Below are 21,950 nucleotides of genomic sequence, written 5' to 3' on the forward strand. Positions count from 1 at the left end.
CTGAAACTGGTGAAATGCGATCTTAAAACAGATGAACAGCAAACGAAGCTAGAATCTTGGAGACGACTTGGTTGCCTCATATGATTTATAGGTCTGGAGTGATGTGCAGATCCTCATACCAAAATTGATGTCACGGGCAGAAAATACAATCCTAACTTTCTAGAAAACTGTGATTTAAGCTACGCAGGGCTGAGTGTCCAGATGTCTTTGTCTCTAAGGGTAATTATAAGAAATGCTTGTAATTTATAAAAGTCATCCAGGATTCTTAACCTTTTGTTTTGAGGGTCAGCCAGAGTTCCAAGTCCTGTACCCTAGCTATTGTTGTCATCCAGATGAGTGAAGGTAATCATGTGGATTACAGTGGTGCCTGAGGGGCGGGGAGGAGGTGATGGGCTGAACAATGCCTGGAATGGAGACATAGCGGGGAAGGAATCGTGAGCAGGGAATTATTACAGAGAATAGTTTCTGCACTGGCTTGGACAACTGAGTAGAAGATGATGCCAGTAGGGAGTGGGGACAGTCTGATGCTTGGATGCAAAATCCGCTTCCACTCTTTACTTTGCGTGTGAACTTGAGCCAATTACTTAACCTCTCTGAGCCTTTATCTGTAAAACTGAGAATAGTTTCACTTCCCAAAATTGTTGTGAGGACTAAATGAGATACAAATCTGAGAGTTTAGATCTTGGCACATCTATTGAGTGTCTACTAATTGCCAAGCCCTAGGGCAAGTGCTCTTGAATTCAGTGTCCTCAGTCAGCTGGGTGAGATGCGCAAAAACAATTAACACAATACAATGGGAGAAGCACTGAAACATCAGTGTGCATAAAGTGGTAGGTGAGCCCAGGATAACGCACTCTGCTTGCAAATGTGGAGACTGGGAAAGTTTCATGTAGATGTGGGTAAAGAGGAATGGATGTTGGAGCTAGGGTGGAATGAATAGTTTTACCATAATGTGTTTCCCCTGTGATCTTGGACAAATTAATATCTCTGAGCCTCAGTTTCCTTAATTGGGGAAAATCATAATACTCATCTCAAGGAGTGATTGTGAGGGCTAAATAGAATAATACATGAAAATTGCTCAGCACAGTGCTTGGTACACGGCAAGAACTCCATGGATGTTGACAATTTTATTACCACTATTACTTTGGGGAATTCTGGGAGTCAGTCAGCTCCGATGGGCTCAGTGACACACCAAAGTCACAGCTAGTTAGCAGAGCCTAGACTAGGATCCAGGCTGCCAATTTTATGCTCTAAAGTGAAAGTAGAGCTCTGTACTCATCCACTGCCACTTTTTCTACTGGAGATTAAATTGGATCCTTTTATGTAAAGTGAACACTCCAAGTGACTTTTCCCAAAGGAAAGTTTTAAATGAAATCATTTAACATTTGAATGATCTCATATCTAAAGGAGTACCCACTTGGATAGAGCTAATCAGTCTGCAGTATATACAAGTTCACTTTGCTTTCTGAACATCTCTGTAGTTTTTCCAGGCTACATATTTCAGCCCTCTAAACAGCTTATTTAATTGACTTTCCTATCAAAGGAAAGTGAAAGCAAAAAGAGTAGATTCTACTTGTAATCAACATACTGCTTATTGTGGTTTAGAAGCTCTTTGCTGGCACTATGGGAAGAGGGAAAACTTACAAAGCACAGCCGCCATCTTTGTGATAGTCAAAGCAAACCAGATCTATATGAAATAAGAAAATAATAATTCTAGAACAATGTATAGATATTTCACAGTGATATCGGGTGCACTGGACATATAAAGGAGACAAAATAAATTGGCATTCTATTGGGCAAGAGCTAATAAGGATGTAAGGAGAGAAAATAATCGTTTCTGTGGCAGGTGCCATGCTAGATGTTCCATATAGTATCTGGAGAAAATGAGTTCTAAGCCAGCTCTAGAAAATGATAATGAACACGGATTGGCAAAGAGAGAGGTGGGCAGTGGTTCTCATTAGAATCACTAGGTCAAAAACAAAACAAAACAAAATTATTGTGCCCAGGCCCCACCCCCAGAGACTCTCTTTTAGTCCCACAGGGGCAGGGAGCTTAGATGTCCAACTTTATGAAAGCTCCCAGGGGATTCTAGTGTGCAATCCAGGCTGACATATGCTTTAGGGCAAAGACCAGATGATGAATATTTGCTAGTCCTGGGTGGAAAGAGGCAGGCCTGTGTCCAATATTTGTTCTTCCTGGTGGTAGTGGAAACATGGCTTCTTCCAGTTTGCCTAGGATGAGAGTAAAGTGAATGCATTGGGTCGTGAATATACTAACTTTTGCCTGGGCAAGGTCAAGGTAAGGACTTGGGAGAGGTGGTCTTCTGAGATCTTGCAGAAGAACTGCTGAATGCTGATGCTGGGGTATAGAATTAGTAAGAAACCTAAGGATTTTAAGTAAAAATTGTGTGTCTCTGAGGAATTTAATCAAATGTATGGAATTGTGAAGCTGGCAGAAGATAAAGGAGTGAAGAAAGTCTGAAAACAGCTCAGGGTCAATGGGGTTTTCTTGATAAAAGTTGCTTCAATTCTGCCTCCTTTGTAAATGGGCATATTCACAGCAGCCTTGCGTGTCTGTTGTGAAGATAAAATGAGATAACATGGAGAAAGCACAGGGTGCTATGCCTGCCACGCAGAGAGCAGTATGCATTAGTTAGTGGTCCTGTTGTTGTTTGAAAAGGATAAAGATTCTGTATGAATGCATCACAGGTATCCCACACTTGGGATTTGGATAGCTGAATATAAAGAGAGTTTCCCTCTCAAACTGGTGTAGGCATAAAGGACCTTGTGTCTCCAGTACGAGGGAATTGAGAGAAATCACTTTGTCCTTAGCCTGCCGGGAGCTGGAAGGAAGAAAGGCCTTGAACAGGGGGCCAGAGTGCAGGCCTGGAGCCCAAAGGCTGGAGATCAGGGTGAGGAGGAAGTGGATCAGAACAGATGGAACTGGGGTGAGGTCTTACCCATTTTGGAGACTAAAGCTCAGAAACTGGGGCCGCATTGGGGCAGGCTCTCACTTGTTCTCTCTTATGAACCCACCAGCACAACGAGGGAGAAGACAGCCTGAAGGATAACTGGATTTACCAGTCTGAGTTCATGCTTTTTGCTTTTTGGATGATAATTCCAACTCAGGATTACATGAGCTAATGCATGTGAAAGTATTTTCTAAATAATAAAATACTATGTGAATACAGTATTATCATTCTTCTGTGCAGAGTTCATACCTAGAGATCCCTTCTAGGTATAAATGATACTGAACTAATTTGTGCATTTTAAGCAGTGCCCAAGTGTATCGTATCGCATCGAGGTGGGTCTATGGGGCCGAGGAGAAGGGCAGGGTGGGAGGAGCTCTTCTGTGGATCTCAGGCCTGGAGTAACAGAATTTATGCCCAGGGCTTGCAAAACATCCCTGGAGCCTTCTGCTTGAAAGTTTCAAGGATGCACATTTTGTCATAGGGTTAGAGGAAGTGGAAATGCCCAGCCAGAAAGGGGCAGAAGATGGGCTTCACGAGTTTGGCTCCCAGTCAATGTTCATTAACCATTTGCTGAAAAGAAGACAGATGTGAGAGGGTGATATAGTGCTAAGAAGTGCTAATAAGTCCATGGTGCTATGCTAAAAGTGCTAATAAGGCTTTGCAAGTAAGTCCATGGTGTTTTGGATTTGATGTTACTGGCAGCCACTAGTGTAGCCTCCAGTGGTGTTTAAGGACCTGTAAACTACTGAAAATTGAGCAAAGCACTCAGTGGAAATCAACCGGGCTTAGGGCAAAACCCTACCTAACGGGTACAATGAACACTACTTGGGTGATGGGCACACCTGTAAGCAGGACTCAAGCATTACAAAAGTGATCCATGTAGCCTAAAACATTTGTGCCGCCTTAATATTTTGAAATAATAAAATACAAAGAGATGTGTGTGTCCAACATCACTCATTTATTAAATGGACTTTAAAGGAGAACACTTTCATCATGAGAATAATGGTTGCTGTAATGATTCACTTAAGCAAGATTATGGGCTTTTTTCTAAACAGGGCTACACTATCCAGTTGAGCAGGTTATTCATGGCACAAGAGTGCACAGCAGAGTTGGAGCTGAAATCAGTCTGCCCTCCGCTCACCACGCCATGCACCCTGGTGTGGGGCTGCATCTGCTCTGAGGAAGGGACACCTTGTTCCAGTTCACACCATGGGGTCCTGGCTACTCTGTGTCAGAAAGTCTAAAAACACAATGCATGCTGTTCTGCCTAGATAACTTCTCAGGGTCACAGACTCTGGGTAGGAACCAATAAAACGAGCAATAAAGTGGAAGCAAAAAAGAAGATCAAAACAATCAAAATGCAAGGTAGAAAAACCGAAAAAGCACAGTAAAGCTAGATGCATCGTGAAGAACAATGGGAGGTCTCAAGACAGGAGGAGGTTGTCCCCACGTATTTCTTGTATTTTGAGTAGACACAGAGCGAAAGTTCACAGTGACCTAATCAGCAGCAGATTGATTAGGGCAAAACGCAATGTGGAGGCATTTTGCAGTGAGAAGCAACATGAGTCTGGCACCTAAATCCAACAATTGTGTAACCAGGGTTGAAAAAAGTCCATGTTACCAGCCACACGTCTGTTTCCAGGGAGACCCAGTGAAATGAACATGTTTCCAGTGGTTCTCTATATGTCTTTTCACACTCATTCAAGCCGCCTTCCTCTGCTGCTCTAGCACCACAGGGAACCGGAGGGCTGCAGCTGCGGTTCCCATTTCAGTCGGGGTGATGGATGAGAGCTTCCCTCTTGTGTCGGCATCTGTCAGTCTCTGCCACTCGCAGCTCTAACTGCTGAATATTCGGGTGCACACTGAGAAAAGGAAGTCCTGAAGTCTGAGAAGCAGTTTTGTCCTGGAACTACTGAAGAAATGGCTCAAATTCCTTTCAATTTCCAAGAGAAGCAGAATTGACATATTAGAAAGGGAGATGGCTACACCTAAGCACAGAAGGTCATGGAGGTAGATTACATTAGAGCCAGGGATATTTGTCTTTGGATCACAGCATGCCCCTGCCTCCCCACAGGCCAGGAAGACCCGTGGCCAACCCTTTCCTGGGTTCATACTCTACAGGGCTTTTGGGTGGGACAGCATCAGCCCCTGTGGGTTCCAGCCGAGGAATTTATGACAGGTTCCCCTTGGGATTAGCCTTTAATTATTTATTCATCCAACATTTAATAGACCCCGATTGTGAAAGATAACTGAGGCACAGCCGCTGTCCCCTTAGTCCTTAGTAAAACGGGAGATCAGACATATAATTTGAAACAATGCCACAAAATGTCATGGTATGATGACAGATGTATGTCTGGGGAACAGAGGGGACTCCAAGGTACTCCCAGGCAGGGCAAGCAGTGGGAATAAAGCAGCCATGGGTCAAAGAGCTTGGTGCAGTCAGGAAGATGCAGGTAGATCAGTTGGCCAATTAAAACCCTGTTCTTGGAGCAGCAGGACAAAAGAGAGGCCTGGCTGGAAAAGGTGGCAGCCAGGCCTGGGCCGGCATGGAGAACAAGACCCCAGTGGGAGCATGACTTTCCTCTAACCCATCAAGCGCAAGACTTGGCCTCCCTATGATGAAACTGTAGTTCCCATTTGCCTTCAATGAGGCCAATTTAATGTTTAAGTATTCCAGAACTCACAGAGTGGGGAGTTGCCTGGGAGATGAATGTTCTCCCCACTGCCTCTGGCCCTCCGTGCTGAATTCATTAGCATGTTTAGTCCCCATCTTAGCTGTGAAAATATATATTTAAAAACATTGGTGTACTTATTTAGTGCTGGGTTTAACCATTTACGTATTCACCGATTAAAGATTAAAAACACATCTTACTATACATTGCTGCCTGCAGTTAAAAACATTCCTGTGTCTCTCTCTCACTCTGTTTTCAAAACTGAGTTAATTCCTGTGAAGTAGGGATGGGGGATTTTCATCAGTACTGGATCATTTCACCTGCCTTTTCTCCTTCCTGAGATTTCTAGTTTCCTGATATTTCATTTTTACTAAATTTACCTTCTGTCTCTCGGTTTTAGATGAGCTGTCATGGTCTCTCCCTGTGAACACTACCTCTCAGATACCCTCAGCATTTCTAACTCCTTCCCCTGGCACCATCTCCCTGGATCCCTTACCTACATTCCCGAGTACTTCTCAGAAGAAGGTAAAGATCTGTTGTGAGATGAATCTCAAACACTGTGAATAGGGCAGCATGCCTAAAGTGTGGCGCACAGAGCAGTGCGACGGTCCCTCTTCAAGTGGGGCAGTCACTGTCCCTTGCCTCCCCAGGGGACATTCTTCCTTCTTCCAGTGTGTTCAGCTGGTGGGGGAGATCGTTGGTCCCAAGGATATGATCCCCTACTGCAGGATAGGCCTAACCAATCATGGCAATTCCTTCCCCTTGTCCATTGGCTGGTCTCAGTTTGGGCATTTGACCTTGTTCTGGCCAACAGGCTATAGAGGGGCGTCAGTGGGAGATGTCCTACATAAAGACAAAATTTTGTGATGAAGAGACTTGTGCTAGTTTCCTTGGGCTGCCATAATGAAGTAGGACAAAGTGGGTGACTTACAGCTACAGAAATTTATCATCCCACAGTTCTGAAGGCCTTAAGTCTGAAATAAGGTGATGGCAAGGCCGTTCCCTCTGAAAGCTGTAGGGGAAAAATCATTTCTTGCCTCTTCCTAGCTTCTGATGGTTGCCAGTGAAGGGGTTTGGATGATGCCACTCTAAAATATGCCACTCTAGCCTATGGATTATTTTGAGCTGAAGGCAGCTGAGAAAAAGAAGATAGGATGAGGTCTCTGATCTCCTCCCATCTACCTGAAAACAGAACATAATTCCCTTCGTGGGAGTGTTCCCTCCCACTTCCTGTACCAGTAAGGGAACAACCTTGTCACTGGAGACAAGGTGTCATCCAGAGGAATCTACAAAAACAAACCTTACTGACTAAGCCCTTATCTACCATTAGTTTCTTCAGGTATTTGCTTTCCTACAATTTGCTGTCCCTAGAATCCCAAAGTCATTTCCCTGTGCCTTGTCACTTCTCTACAAAATGATTGTTCTTTGCTAAATGTTATGTAAATTCCAACCACCCCTTTGAGTTACTCCTCACTGAATACTCCTGTGTGTATGTGCAATGCATGTATTAATAAACTTCTGTTCATTTTTCTCTTGTTAATCTGTTTTCTGTCAATCTAATACACAGGGTCCAACTTGAGAACCTAAGATGGGTTTTCCTCTCCTACACCAGCAACGCTCGGCAGTCCTTGGCTTGCAGCTTCCTCACTTGAATATGTGCCTCGGTCTTCACAGGGCTGTCTTCCCTCTGTGCGTGTCTGTGCTTTGACATAGCATTCTCCTCTTGTGTCTCTCTCTGTTTTCTCTTCTTATAAGGACATCAGTTATTGGATTAGGGCCCACGCTAGTTCAATATGACCTCATCTTAATGAGTTAAATCTGCAAAGACCCTATTTCATATTCATAGGTACGTGGGGTTAGGACATCAATATATCATTTTGGGGGACACAATTCAACCCCTATTAAAGCTTTTTGCCCCTTTCTTCTGCTTGGAGGTGAAGTAGCATCTTGTGACTACAAGGCTACAAGCAGGAGAAAGAAAGTCTACAAGCTAAAGCTGGTAGAAAGGAGAGCTAGGGAAAAGGTAGGAGTCTCATAGCATCACTGCATGGCTGGACTACTGCCAGCAACCACCACCTTCTAGACTTCTTGATATGTGAGAAAAATAAACCCAGGTTATTTCAGCCACTGCCAGGTTTTCTTGTAGCCAAAAACATTCTAATGATACATCAAATTTTCCCTAGTGCATAATAAAATTAGAAAAGTAAGGTAATAAAATTTTCATAGATCTAGATTGATTAAATTTAAAGGACTGTTCTTTATTCTGAAATTTTGTCATTCCCACTTTTTTGGTATTAAAATATCCTTTATTTCATAAAATGAGGGTAATTGTAGATTGTCATTTGTTTTTTCATGTCACTGCTTGGCAAAGGAAGAAAGGAATGAGGGAGGGAGAAGGGAGAAAGAGAAAGAAAACAAGATTGTAGAAAGTTAGTCTTTCTCTAATTTTTAAAAATTCATTTTCTTAGCTTATGAAATCCAAAAGTCTGTGAAGAGAAGAATGTTGGCTGAACTTGCTTGAAGGCCCAGAACCAGCGGTGTTGCTGGGGCAGCTGGCAGCAGCTCCCAAGAGCAGATGGTTAAATTTCCAGGAAGCTACTTGGCATCACCTTGGTAGCTTGAAATCCAACCTGGTGGGAGTATTTGCATCATGGAAATCTGCAAACGCCATCAATCAAACTGCTCCCTGCCCCCAGCTGGTTGCTTATGCTCACACCACTGTCTGCAGCCGGACTCTTGCAAATAGCCAGAGAGAAAGCATGCAGGGTGCAGCTCACACCCTAAAGCACACAGGGCATTGAGCTGAATATCATTCATTAATTCATAAATTTACAATGAAAAATGTTTTCTCTCATTGCTTATTTAATTACTGATGGTCCATTTCCCTCATTTAAGTATCAGCTCTGCCTCAGTAGGAACCATATCTGTTCTATTCATATAATATCCCCACTGCCCAGCATTGTGCTGAGGGCGTGCAGGGTGCCCTTGTTTTCTTAGGAGTCATTATCAGAGATCCCGTAGTAATCCGGATGCTTAGGGAAGCAAAGGCTGTTAAAATATAAAAATATTCACCAATGAGGGAAGTCTGTATACAGATGAGTCCCTGTCCTCATGTGGTACACATTCTGAGATCGCTGAGCAAGAATATGCAATAAATATAAGCAGTTTGTAATTTCAAGTACTGAAAAACAATAGGATGTGAGTTTTAAACAATCCACTGTAGTGTGTTCAGTAAAATACTAGTTCAATGGGTGGTGTATAAGTGTTAAAAAAAAAAAAAAAGAAATGATTCTGTAGCCAATATATTTGGAAAGTATTGGTTAACCCAAATTAAATCAATTTCCTTATTGCTAGACTTCTCAGAGACTTCAATATGATGATACTTGTGAATCCTTATTTTGACTATGGGATCCATTTTTGAGGTGTATCATCTACAAGTGTTCCACAGAGCACGTTTTAGGAAACACTAGCACATTGTCATCTTAGATTTCTTAAAAGGTTTCTACTATTTTTCTAGAAGTACTTATCTATCAGCCATTAAAGCAAAATATATTTAGGAATTCCATCTCTAGAAAGCAAGAGACAGTTCAGAAGTTTTCTATGTACATTCTGTCCACTTCTTTACCTGTGCAGAACCACTACAACATGAATGCTTACCTATTATCATTTTAGAGTACCTGAATCATAGGTGCTCTACTTTTCCCTAATTGGCAGAAGTTCACTTCCTAATTGGGTAGCTAACACTCCCAAGATATCAGATATGTTATTTAATCAAGATATTTTATGTCACCTCTTTCCCAAAGGGTATAAAGAGTAAAAATCATCCTTTTAATCATTACCAGAAAGAGATCCCCCAAAAAACCATTCTCATTTAGCTTTTAGCTTTCAGGCAGAACTAAACCCCATCCATCTCAATAAGATACTCCATTTGCATTTTTAATCTCTAGAGTGATGAGTAGCAAAATCTTGCTCGTTTATATGTCCTCATTTTTTACCTCCTTACGTGCAGAACTAGACGTTTCTGTTCTAAGGCAATAGGGTGTGGTGACTAAGAGCTGGGACTCTGGAGCCAGCCTGGGTTCAAGTTCCACCTCTGCCATTACTATCTGTGTGTCCTTGTGAAAGTTACTTAACCTTCAGTTTTCCTCAACCGTGCAATGGGAATGACAGCAATAATATCTGCTTCCTGAGTTACTGAAAGGCTTTATAAAAGATAACAGGTATAAAGCACTGCACATGGTATTGTAACTCTAGCTCTCTCAGTACTACAGGTCCATTGCTTGCAGTGGCTCACTGCTAAACACTTTTGAATTCCTCTAAGTCCTCTCTCTCTTTCTTATCGAACCAAGTCAGATAAAAAACAATCTGGTTCCTCCAGCACTTCTTCACTGGGAGGATCTCTCAGGCTCTCAGTCATTTCAGATGCTTTGTTCTGGACCATCTTCAAGTTTCACTGGCTCTCTTCAGTTTTAGGACTTCATACAGGCTCTGTCCTCTGAAAAATGCCTGCTTTGAGAAATAGAACTATTTGTGACTTCAAAATTACATCAAACTGTTCTTTGAAAGATTTCGAAGCCTTCAGCCTTTCCATTAGCAGTGGGAGTGGACTATTATTAGCATCCAGTTCCGTACTGATCTTGTTGGATTTAGTTCTGATTTTGAAGAAGGGAAATTACAGGATGTTTCTTGTGGCAGGATTGGGATGGCAGAAGGGCTGTGATGTCTGGTAATGATGTGTGGTCCTCTCTTTAGCACTGACAAAACTTTGAGCTGTTTTGCTTTTTTTTTTTTTTTTTTTCAGTAGAGTAGATAAGACTGAGAAAAAAAAGTTCTGCATTTGAAAGAATTTAGAAATCCAGCATTCTTCCTAATATACATGTTTTTTTGGGCTTATGACACAGTTGAAAATACCTCCACTAACCAGAACCTAACTCCCTGGAACCATGATGTAAATCAATTAGAAATATATATTATCTAATATGTGCATATATATGTGTATGTATATATGTCAGGAGAAAGTATCAAATAAACTAGCTAACCTCAGTGATTAATCAAAAATCAACTGCTAGGATATGCCCAACGTCTTATTTATTATACATATAATGTTGCACTAGAATTTAATATCAATGGAGGAAGAGATTTTGATCTGTTTTGCTCTCTGCAGTACTCTCAGTCTCTAGAAGAGTTCCTGGCACAGAGCGGGTGTTCAGTCAACGTTTGTCAAATGGACTGATGAGTAAATAAATGAATGAAAAGAATGTGTTTGGTACTGGAAAAATTAGAAATGATGTTCAGGATTATGAAGTAGAGGCATGGTGAAGTCTGTAATTGTCAATACAATATTAGTTATGTCACAGTGGAACTGTACCTCTTAAAACAAAGCAGTTGACTTGTAAAGTATTTAGAAAGATGCTGACAAAATACTGCTTTTTTGAAAAAGAAGGTTGATTAACCAGAAATATTTCATGAGAATGATCCATACTTCCAATTAATTGAGGTTTTGAATTTAAAGAATACAGAAGCAGACTTTGAGATGACGAATTATTGTATCAGTGCAAATCTTGCATTCGATAATAAAGTCTTATGAAAATCTCTCCCTCGGCTAGCATTCCCAGATGTCTGTGGAGCTTTGATGGTCCCTTGTGTCATCTTTAAGAACAGATCTCCCCAATTAAAACTGCATATTAGTTTTCTTGATTGAAACTAAATAACATTGGCACAGAAAGTCTTGTGTGAGCCTCTCAGAGACTTAGAAGATCAGAAGCAGAGGTAGAGATTAGTTGTTAGGGTTCAAATTGTGGTTGCAACCTCATAGGACATAATTGGGCATTTTACAAAGCAAATTAAAGCAAATTATGGCAATGCCTCCCTCTGTAATTTGTATCATCTAGATACAAATTCATATAATTAACCCTTTTTAATTTTTCAAAATGAAAAATGATAGTTGCCGCAGGGGCTCTTGCAAACAACATGCATTTTTTACATTCAGTATGAAGACAGTCTATCTTACGTTCAATTCATGACACTGGTACATTTGAGGTCTCTTCCCCATTTTCTATGTTTTTTTCTTTATTTTTTGAAATGGTAGCAAGAGCAATATGGGATATCTAGCTGTTGCTGTTCCATTGTTTGAAAGCATAAACCCGATGTTATCTGGCCTCACTAGCCCATGGGATATCCTATGGCAGAACTCCATCTTCTCAAGGAGTAACCTAGCACTGCCTCCCTCCCTCAAAGTGTCCTTATGTATGCTGGGGACTCCCCAAGGGTGGGTGCTTCCCATTTGCCCACATACCAGTCTGTCAAACGCAGTCACAGGGCATCCACCATGTTCCCGTCTGGCTGCACTCACCGACGTCTTTGCCTATCTGTCATTTGATTTCCCACCACTGCTAAGCACCCCTGTCTGAGATGAGGATGCCAGTGTCCATGCCTGAGGTGCTAGATTCTTGGGTTTTGTGCAGAAGAGAGGAGAAAGGTCCTTTCTCTTAGTCCCCACTGCACTTGGTCATTCAGGCCCTGATCTGATCGCATCTGGAGTCCTTTCTATTCCCCCAGATTCTGGCCTTGACCCTCTTCCAGGACCTTAAAGTCTCCCATGAAAACAGACCTGTCAGTATCTGGTGCTGACTCCTTTGCCAGAATCTCAAACATTCTTTTGGGACCATTCCCCCAGTTTCTAGTTGCCACCCCTGCCCCACCGCCAGGCTGGACTAAGACATCAGTCGGGGCACAGGTGCCGCAATCCTCATCTCTCCTCTCTCCTTTGGCACACGCTCCCCGACCAAACTCCTGTCCCCAATCAGTCACAAAGCAGAAGCCTCCAGGTACATCAAGGGGCACATAAGAGTTTAACAGGGGGTGAGGGGAACCCCAGTGAGGATAGGGTGATTGTACACCAGCTGTCAGCCAAATGCTCTCTCACATAAGGAAATGGTTTTCTCCTGTTTTTCCAATGATAAAACAAGACCTAACAACGTTAGCCTCTGCATACAATATAATTAATTCTCTTCAGTGCATCATTTAGGTGGGTACCACCCATCAGTGCTTGCAGGGCTTGGGGTGAGTCATCCCTTTGTGGCCTTTCCTCACTTGCCCCCAGACAAGTGTTTGTCTTTGTCAGGCAGCTTGTAACTAGGTGGCATCCTCTGTCCTCTCCTCCATAGCCAGGATGCAAACTCTGCCTCAGCTGCTCACTCCCGCTCTAGGCATCTGGACTTCCCAGCTGACACTTCACCTGGGACTGCTCAGCTCATGCCAAGGGGCTGGGTCTCTTTGTTTTCTCGCCCCCACTTCTTCCTTTCCTCAGCTACAATTGTATCTTCTTGCTATCCACATTGGAGACAGCTTTGACTTTTTTTTTTTTTTTTGAGAAAGGGTCTCGCTCTATCACCCTGGCTAGAGTGGAGTGGCATCATCATAGCTCACTGCAAACTCACATTCTTGGGCTCAAGCGATCATCCTGCCTCAGCTTCCCGAGTAGCTGGGACTACAGGCACATGCCAGCATACCTGGCTCATTTTTCTGTTTTTAGTAGAGACGGGGTCTCACCCTTGCTCAGGCTGGTCTCAAACTCCTGAGCTCAAGCAATCTTTCCACCTTGGCTTCCCAGAGTGCTAGGATCACAGGTTTGAGCCACTGCGCCCGGCCTCCAGCCACTTTTTAAGAAGGAAAAGTACTGAGCAATAACATTATTTAAAGAATTTTTTAGCTAGGACATACCAATATTAGAAGGAGCAAAACAGATAGGTTTCTGAATTCCAAAATGGGATTTCTATACATTAGAAATTTCTATGACATGATTGCTAGAAATCATTGCAATATTCTAGACAATGATCACATAAAATTAATGATGAGGTTTGACTTTTTTGGGGAAAAGCCTTGGACTAATTTAATTCATGGATATAAAGATACTATACAAGTTAATATTGATTTACCAACTCAAATAAATATGAGGGCCCAAGAGTGAATAAATACTTTTACACTGAACTTGTTTTTGTTGTCCAGATATTATGGGCATTTGGCCACTTCGCATCTAGGATAATGTAATGTAAAAAAAAAAATCTAATTAAATTTCTAAGATTATATTTCTAAGCTAAAGCCATATGTTAACTGTAAATATTCTACTCTACTAACAATTAAATTTTTTCACAATTTACGATTCAATTTCCTATATTAAACATCAAAAATGCAGAATTAGAGAAATTTGAGGAGGGATGTTATAAGGGTATTTAAAAATAATTATAATTGATATAGTATCTAGATATATAAATGTGGTATACAGTCATTATAGTTATAAATACTATACGTAACAATAATAAGCATTATTTATCGAGGCTTACTATGCATCAGATACCTTGCCATGTCTTTACTTACATTATCTCATTTAAAGTATGGAGTAATTTTAATTCCCATTTTACAGATGAAGAAACTAATGTTCATTGATGCTAAGTCATTTGCTCAAGTTAATAGTTTGTCAGTGGCAGGCCCAGGATTTCAACCTGCATCTCTCTGACCTCAGAGGTTATGCACTTAACCCCCATGCTATGAGGCAGGAAGGACAGGGAGACACTTTAATTAAAAAAAAAAAAATGAAATCCCAGATGTGCAAAAATGTATACACAATTTTTTTATCCTTTTATAAAATTGTCACATTAATTCAAATTAGCCAAGCCTCTGAAAAAGGTAAATGCTGGAAAAGATGAGGCTGTAAGAGCAAGAGGGTCCGAGGCATGCCAACACCAGAGGGTGGAGCTCACCAAAGAGCAGCTGACTGAGAATGCAGAGGAAGTGGAAGTCTGGATGGTACTTTGGATTAAACTTGGGTTAAAGGTCTTGACTGGATTCCCCTAACGTTTATGGAGCTTGTTTTGTTTGCTGGTCATTATGCTAGATACTTTTGCATATATATTTATTTTAATTTGTCTCCATAAGAATATTTTTCAATGTGTCCACTGCATTTTCCACAGATGGTTTCCTCAGGGTTTTGAAACATATGAAAAACCTGAGAAGTATTTGTGAGGCACTTAATGGTCTTTTTTAAAAAAGATCTTTAAAAGATAAGATTTCTTATTTTTCTTCTGGTACCTCAGAGATTAACAACACTCATCCTAAAATTAGTGATAGTACATTTTCTTTGGCAGGATGGCCAAATTTGTCACCCAAAAAACTGCCCCCACAAACACAAATACATGTTGGTACCTTCTCTCAGCCTTGTCTGTTTCAAAATTGTTTCTCCTTGTCACCTTCTTAATCCCTTTCCTTTCCCCAGCCACATTTCTGTTTCCTCTGGGCAGCTGATCTGAGTGTGATCTCAGGGGACATGTCGTTCCTCAATACCACCAGGAAAGGGAGGAGTGAGGTTTAGTCCTGTGCCAGTCCTTATCTTTCAGAGACATGATCCCCTAACAAGAGCTCTGGAGGAATGCATTGCTACCTCCATTTTATAGAACTGGGGTCAGAGTCTGCTCAAGTTCACAAAACCAGGAAGTGCGGAATTGAGATTTATACCCAGGTCAAAAGTTCATGCTCTTTCACTGTAAACCACAAAGTTCATGCTATTTCACCTTGCTTTCTACTACAGTCATGATCAAATTTAAAATTTACCAGTCTAGCACTCATGGAGTTCCTTGGTAAGGATCACATTTTATTCAACCAGTTTTATACGCCACGACTCCCAGAAATTCCATTCAGGATAATCACCACATAGCTTTCCTGCTTTTATGTCTTAAGATAAACTGTACCTACTTGCCTGGAATACCCCTCCCTTTCCCGGTCCTAAGTTTACCCATTCTTCAAGGCTTACCATGTCATCTTCCATAGGATCTTCCAGACTGTTCTAGTTTCAGCTTTTCTCCTCCTAAACATTAGAGGAGTTTGGAAGATAGTGTTCCTCATCCCTCGTGTACCATGCCAATCCAGCTGCTGCTCTGTCTCCTGAGCTGAGTGGTTCTTGCAGCTGACAGCCAGGCTGAGCCTGGAGGATCAGAGCAGGCTGAGCTCTGTCAGACACAGAAATCTGCCAGGTGGCACAGAACTTCTGGTTTCTAGTTTGCATCAGAGTCTGGAGACCAGCTGCAGAGAGCCCTGAAGACTAGTATCAGATTGGCCCTGAAGAGATTTGTAGACCTTTGAGGGGAGAGAAATCACACTAGCACATGTAGATGTCCCTGGGAGGCATGCTGGTGTCGTTGGTTCTATGCGAAAGTTGAACAACTGGGCCAAGTCTGCTCATCCATGAGGCTGAAAGGCCATTAGCCTTTGCAGCCAAAGAGACCACCAGGATGGAGAGAAGCTTCCTTCTCATGTTCTGGAAAGGTGCCTGCAACCTGCTGAACTTGTTGAACACCACCTACCTACCCGGCAGAACCAACTTGCTCTTACCACTGGCTAGAGTGTCTGTACATAAAGTGCCCCAGCAACTGAACCTGAGTTCCATCTAGGTAGGGTAGTGGATCTCAAAGTGTGGGTCACAGACCAGCAACATTAGCATCACCTGGGAATTTGTTAGAAATGCAAATTTTAAGGCACCATCCCAGACCCACTGAATCAGAAACTCTAGGAGTAGGGCCAGCAATTTGTTTTAACATACGCTCCAGGTAGTTTTGATGTATACTAAAGTTTGAATAGCTGGAAGCATAGTCCATGGACTAGCAATATTTACAACACCTGTTAGGGTCCGTTAGAAATGCAGACATTCAGGCCATACTCCAGATCTTCTGAGTTTGAATCTAGAGTTTAAAAAGATCCCCAGGTAATTGATATCCACATTAAAGTTTGGGAAGCACTGATCTAGAGAATCAATGGCCGAAGGCTATCAAGCAGCTGGAAGGAGGACAAAATAACATAACCTTCACAGCAAGAGCTCCTTGCAAGACAGAAAGGCTAGGGGAGAGAGGCTTCAGCTTGCACTGGAAAAAAATAAAAATGAACTTAATGGTATAATACTTAAAAAAAACACCCAAAATGAAAACCAAAACAACCAGAAAAGATCTGAATGATGACCAAAAAATAATAAATAAATAAATAAAATAAAAAGCAACCCATGATTTTTAAACTAAACAAGTGTGTGGGTGAATTGAAGAGGATAATTAGTAGGGTTCAAATTAGTGGCCTGGAAGATCAATCAGAAGTATTTCAAAATAAAGAATGAAAATTCAAAGAGGTAGAAATCATGAGCAAAAAGATAAGGGACTTGGAAGACACATCCAAGAGACTGACATGTAAATATTAGAAAAACATAGAAGTACAGATTGTGGAGGGGCAAATTTAATTACAAATTAGATTTCTATGAATCAGCAGATGGAGATGTATTATCAAGATCCACACACTTAGACATACTCTAGAAAAATTTCGGAACCCTAAGGATAAAGAAAAATCTTATAAATTTAGAGACAGAGCAAATATATACATATGTGTGTATACATATAATATATATGAAGCAGCAGCAGCAGCAGCAGCAGACTGATATAGGACTCTGTTATCTACAAGTCAGGAACCTAATAAAAATTAATAATATCAGAGAAAAAACAACTACACCCCAAGAATTTTATACCCAGGGGGAAGATATTATTATTCATTTCTTAGAAGAAAAAGAATGAATATATTTGTGGCTGTGCAGGAATTCAGAGAAAATTTCATCTTCCTATTCCATCTTAGAGAAATCAGATTAGAGTAGAAGATGAAGAGGAAGAATAAAAATGGGAAGCAGCATATCTTGCAATAAGTATAGCTAAACAGTATTAGCCAATAGATGCTAATGAAATGAGATTGTATAGTATAACAATTAAATAAGTAAGTCTTTAGCAAGAAGAATTTACTGCAAGGGAAATGTAATAATGGCCTGGAACCCAAAGTATTACTCCACATCAGCAAAGCTTAGGCATTTGGAAGTAAAATAGATTCTGCTCTGTAAAAACATTTTAAAGGTAACGTGGTAGGAAGAAGGGAGAAGTAAAGGTATTCAAAGGCCTCATTTATTGGTGCGAATAGTGAGAAAAGAGTGATTTGGTTGGGAGGAAATAGCATGTGGATTTCATATGATAGTCCAGAAGCTTGTGCGTGATGAGAAAGGGAAGGTAACCCCCAGTGGAATGGAAGAGTTCGATGGAACATCCAATTAACAAGAAAACTGGGGAATGGAGAGCAACTTGAACAAACCAGGAAAAATAAAGAATAAAGAAGAAAAACAAAGACCAAGAGTAAACATTAAATAAGTTAGGATTAACAAAATAGTTGTTATATATAATATGAATGGGCTAACTTTTCTGTGGTAAAACAGAGACTGGCAAGTTGGATTAATTAACAAACCCCAGTAATGTTCTGATTTTTTAATGCTTAAAACAAGGTGATTTTTTAAAAAGAGTAAAAAAATAAAGGGATGGACAAAGAGATATCATAAACAGAGAGAAAGCAGCAATTAATATTAATAGCAGATAAGGCAGACTTTAAAAGCACCAATGAAGTTAAAGATAAGTTATTATAGAATGATAAAAAATGCAACTTATGATTGTATAGTATGCATGAGATAACATAGCAGCTAAATATATGAAGAAAAGTATTAGAAATACAAGGAGAACTTCATTAAAAATTAAAATTAATATTTTAATACACTTCTTTTTGAATCATCTGTATCCAATGGGGCAAAAAATTAGTAGTAATGACAAATAGAAATTAAATGGTAAAACTATTGAAATGATGGGGTTCAGGACATACTATCCAAAGTATGGCGCCTTGGCATATTGAATATTTTAAGCTGAAGAAATTGAGAAATGGCAGGTACAAGAATGACTCTCTGACCTTTTCTTCTCCCCTGAAACAGGGCATAAGATCATGATGTGAGAGGTGCCTTCTCTAAACCTGGAGGGAAGGGACATCCTTATATCCGAAGATGAGAAGAAGGAGGGATGCTGAGAGGAATACAAACCAACAGGTCTTGCTAAGGTTCCTCCAGTTTACCACCCTCGGCTCAAATCCCCTTTGTCCTAACATATTTTTCCATGACTTTCCACATAGGAAATACTCAGCTTAATTGTTTCTTTGGGTCTTCATTTCTGCTTCTGTGTCATGTAAAACTTATATCAAATACATTTGTGTTCTTTTCTCTTGTTAATCTTTTTGTTACAGGGGTCCCAGCAAACAGGTATAGAAGGAGAAAATAATTTTCCTTCTCCACAATATTAAACCATATATTCTTTGAGTAGAAAGTATTGAGTATAAAATATTTATATTTTTGCATGTTCGTACAACATTTATGACATTTGGAACATTTACCACATTTGGTCATATTCTTGGTTACAAAAAAAGGCAACCTTTTTTTTTTGATATGGGGGTCTCATTATATTGCTAGGCTGGTCTTGAACTCCTGGGCTCAAGTGATCCTCCCACCTCAGCCTCCCGAGTAGCTGGTCAACTGCCATAGAAGACACCAGAAGAAGCTTAAAAGATCTACTCTTTAAAAAATCACCAGGACCAGATGGGTTCAGAGTTAAGTTCTAGCTGATCTTTAAAAACAATCAAACAGGTGATTCAAATGTAACTTATACCTTTCCAGAATACAGAAAAGGACATCTCTGATCTCCTCTTTATGCTCTTCATCATTTTCCCTCTCTTTAATGTTCGTCTTCCCCTCTACCTCACCCAAACACATTTGGCACATTTAATTGCCTTCACAGACTTGCTGGCTTCAACATTACTTCTTCTTGCCCACTCCCCAACCACTTCCCTCATCAAAATTTCTGTTGCCTCTGGTAGCTGGTCAAGCTGGGTGTAAGGAGACCATTTTCACGTGCTCAGACACTGCTCAAGTTTCTACCCAGAGGGGCTCCTTTGAGCTAGAAGGCCCACCTTCTTTCCCTGGAAAACACTGACTCCCTCTTGTGGGCTCTGCTACTGTTAGTGGAGATGGAAACTTTACAGGACACCACGGGGATTTTGGTCTCAATTAAGATGTTTTGGTTTCTGGTAACAGAATAACAACTCAAAATGTCCCCCACACTAAGGGAATTCACTGGCTTAAGTAACTTTAAGTAAGGGCAGTCTTCAAGGCTGATGGACTCCGGGGCGCAGCAATATCATCTAGAATACAGCTTCCTTCCATTTCTCCACACTGCTATTGATGCCACTAACTCCATCCTGAGGTTGGCTCTTGCTGTCATGATATGGCTACCAGCACAACTGGGTACATATGTGTCCTTGATCATGTACACGACCCAAAGACAACTGGCTCTTTGCACTGAGAACTCCAGGAAAACATACCTCACATCTCATTGGCCCAATCCCAGGTAAAGGGGCATGGTTGGTTTTGACTTATCATTAAAGGAGGGACTGTTTGAGAGAAAGCCACAATGTCTTTTGCAGTTCCCACCTCATCTCCCCGGTTGGTCAGCAGAGAAATCCAGTGCTAACCACCACTCTCATCCCAGAATGTTCAACAGAGATAAAATGTATCATGAAGAAGGGTACCAGAATATCTGCCCCCCGCCATATGCCTTTCTGGCATATGGACTATTTTAGCTAAAGGCCATTGAGAACCAACAGACACAGGTGGAACTCTAAAAATAGGGGACTGTTTTCCTTCAGTAAAGGAAATTTACATCTATAAAGAAAATTTCCATTTGATAAAGTGTCTCCCCTCTGTTACAGAGGAGGACTCTTACCAATGGAGAAGCCACTAAATAATCCTTGTTTACCCTACTCTTTATGGTCAGTCACCATCCCATAACTTGCCTCCCCACCCAGAAGCTCAAAACCATTTTTTCCTTTGTCCAGCCTAAAATGGTAGGTCTAATTCTTAACCATCTGGCTCCTACCTTGAGCCACTTTTCTTTGTGAACTCCTATGTGTAAGTATATAGCTCTGTACCTAATTAAAACCAATTTTTTTCCTCTTATTAATCTATCTTTTATCTGTGTGATTCATGAGCTCCAGCCAATGAACCCAAGATGGGTAGATGAAAAAATAATATTTTAGAACCAATAGAAAAACTAATCCTTTTGATAAGGGAGATGTTTTTATCATTATTATTATTATTATTTTACTACAGCTTGGTTTGATTAGTTACTTGTTTGCAGAAAGACTTCCTTTTTTGATTCTTTCATTTTACAGCAGGAATATTGAGATGAGCAGAGCATTATTTCTAATTCTTTTACTAGACTAGATTGTAAGTCACTGTCATGACTGTGGCCAGTTGCCATTCAACTATACCTAATTCACAGACTATTGCTATGGACATGTGTCTGAGGCCCGCTGAAAGTTTCTATGCATCTATATTTCAGTTGTTTTAGTTCAAGTTTTGGGCTGGGTATGTTAAAGAAAAAAACAAATCCAGACACTAGTTAAAGGCAGTAAAGAACAGACTTTAGGTGGTAATTACTGCAGTAGGAGAGAAGAGACTTTGGTATAGAACTGAGCTCAACTCCAGTCAGTCCAGAGGTGACTGCGCATTTTAAAGGGAGAAAGAGGGAGTGGGGAGAGAGAACCAGTGAAGCTCAAACAGTCACAGAAGTGGAAAATTACATTAATTGGGTGGTAGGGGGGTTGGTCAATGTGATTATACCATCCGGGTTTGTTCGCTGGCACTTATCCATGTCAGTTAGGCTCCTTTCCTCCCACAGAGACTAGGAGACAGAGGCCCAGCCTTCAGGTGTCGGCTGGAAGAAACAGTAAATTTTTTGGCAGCCTTGAGATTTCTCAGGCAGGAACTTAAGGGGGGCTGGGTTAACCCAAGGACACAGCCTTGAGCTGTTAGAAACCATGCTATTGTCTTAGCCAGGGAGGAGGAATGACAAAATCATTTGTGATGAGAGCAAGGACAGTTCTCAGAGGTAACCTAAGGAGGTCATGCTATAATAATGATACTAATACATACCCCTGTCACTGTATGATTCTGCTTTGCCACTAAATGCACAATTAGTACTAATATAAAGTAAAATTAATACTACATATTGAGCTTTTTAGTTGAATAGAAGACCAATTTGCACATTATTCCTCAGTAGCCCCTGAAGACATTCTTAAGTAACAGCATAATATAACCAGCTCCAAAGAATAGCCTTAAGTCCACCATCTGGAATAACTTTTTAAAATGGAGGAGCAAGATTTTGGGGGTGCACATCTGCAATAGTGAACTTTTGTCCATTAACCTTACGTAGTGATAGAAAACCAAGGAGTTACTCTGAAAGCGTATCTAAGACACTTGAACAAGTAAATACAGAATGGAACTTTTTAGCCTATGAATACTTTCGCTGTAGAAAAATTATTGAAACAAGTGACAATAAATGATCTACGTTCTCTCTGGAGTTGTTAAAAGA

At 40.8% G+C, this 21,950-nt stretch overlaps 1 protein-coding gene across 6 annotated transcripts in view; it reads right to left on the bottom strand.

Annotated features, from left to right (window-relative positions):
* Positions 1 to 21,950, bottom strand: part of PCED1B (PC-esterase domain containing 1B) — a 242,515-nt gene that overhangs the window by 144,763 nt on the left and 75,802 nt on the right. The window contains exon 4 of one of the 6 annotated variants that reach the window (XR_006735991.1): positions 3,931 to 4,904. The exons of the other annotated variants lie outside the window; for them this stretch is intronic. The gene's annotated coding sequence lies outside the window, so the exon portion shown is untranslated. Of the gene's footprint in view, positions 1 to 3,930; positions 4,905 to 21,950 lie in introns of those variants that run through there. 6 annotated transcript variants of the gene reach the window in all.

Source organism: Lemur catta, chromosome 6, assembly GCF_020740605.2.
Source record: "Lemur catta isolate mLemCat1 chromosome 6, mLemCat1.pri, whole genome shotgun sequence".
Lineage (NCBI taxonomy): Eukaryota > Metazoa > Chordata > Mammalia > Primates > Lemuridae > Lemur > Lemur catta.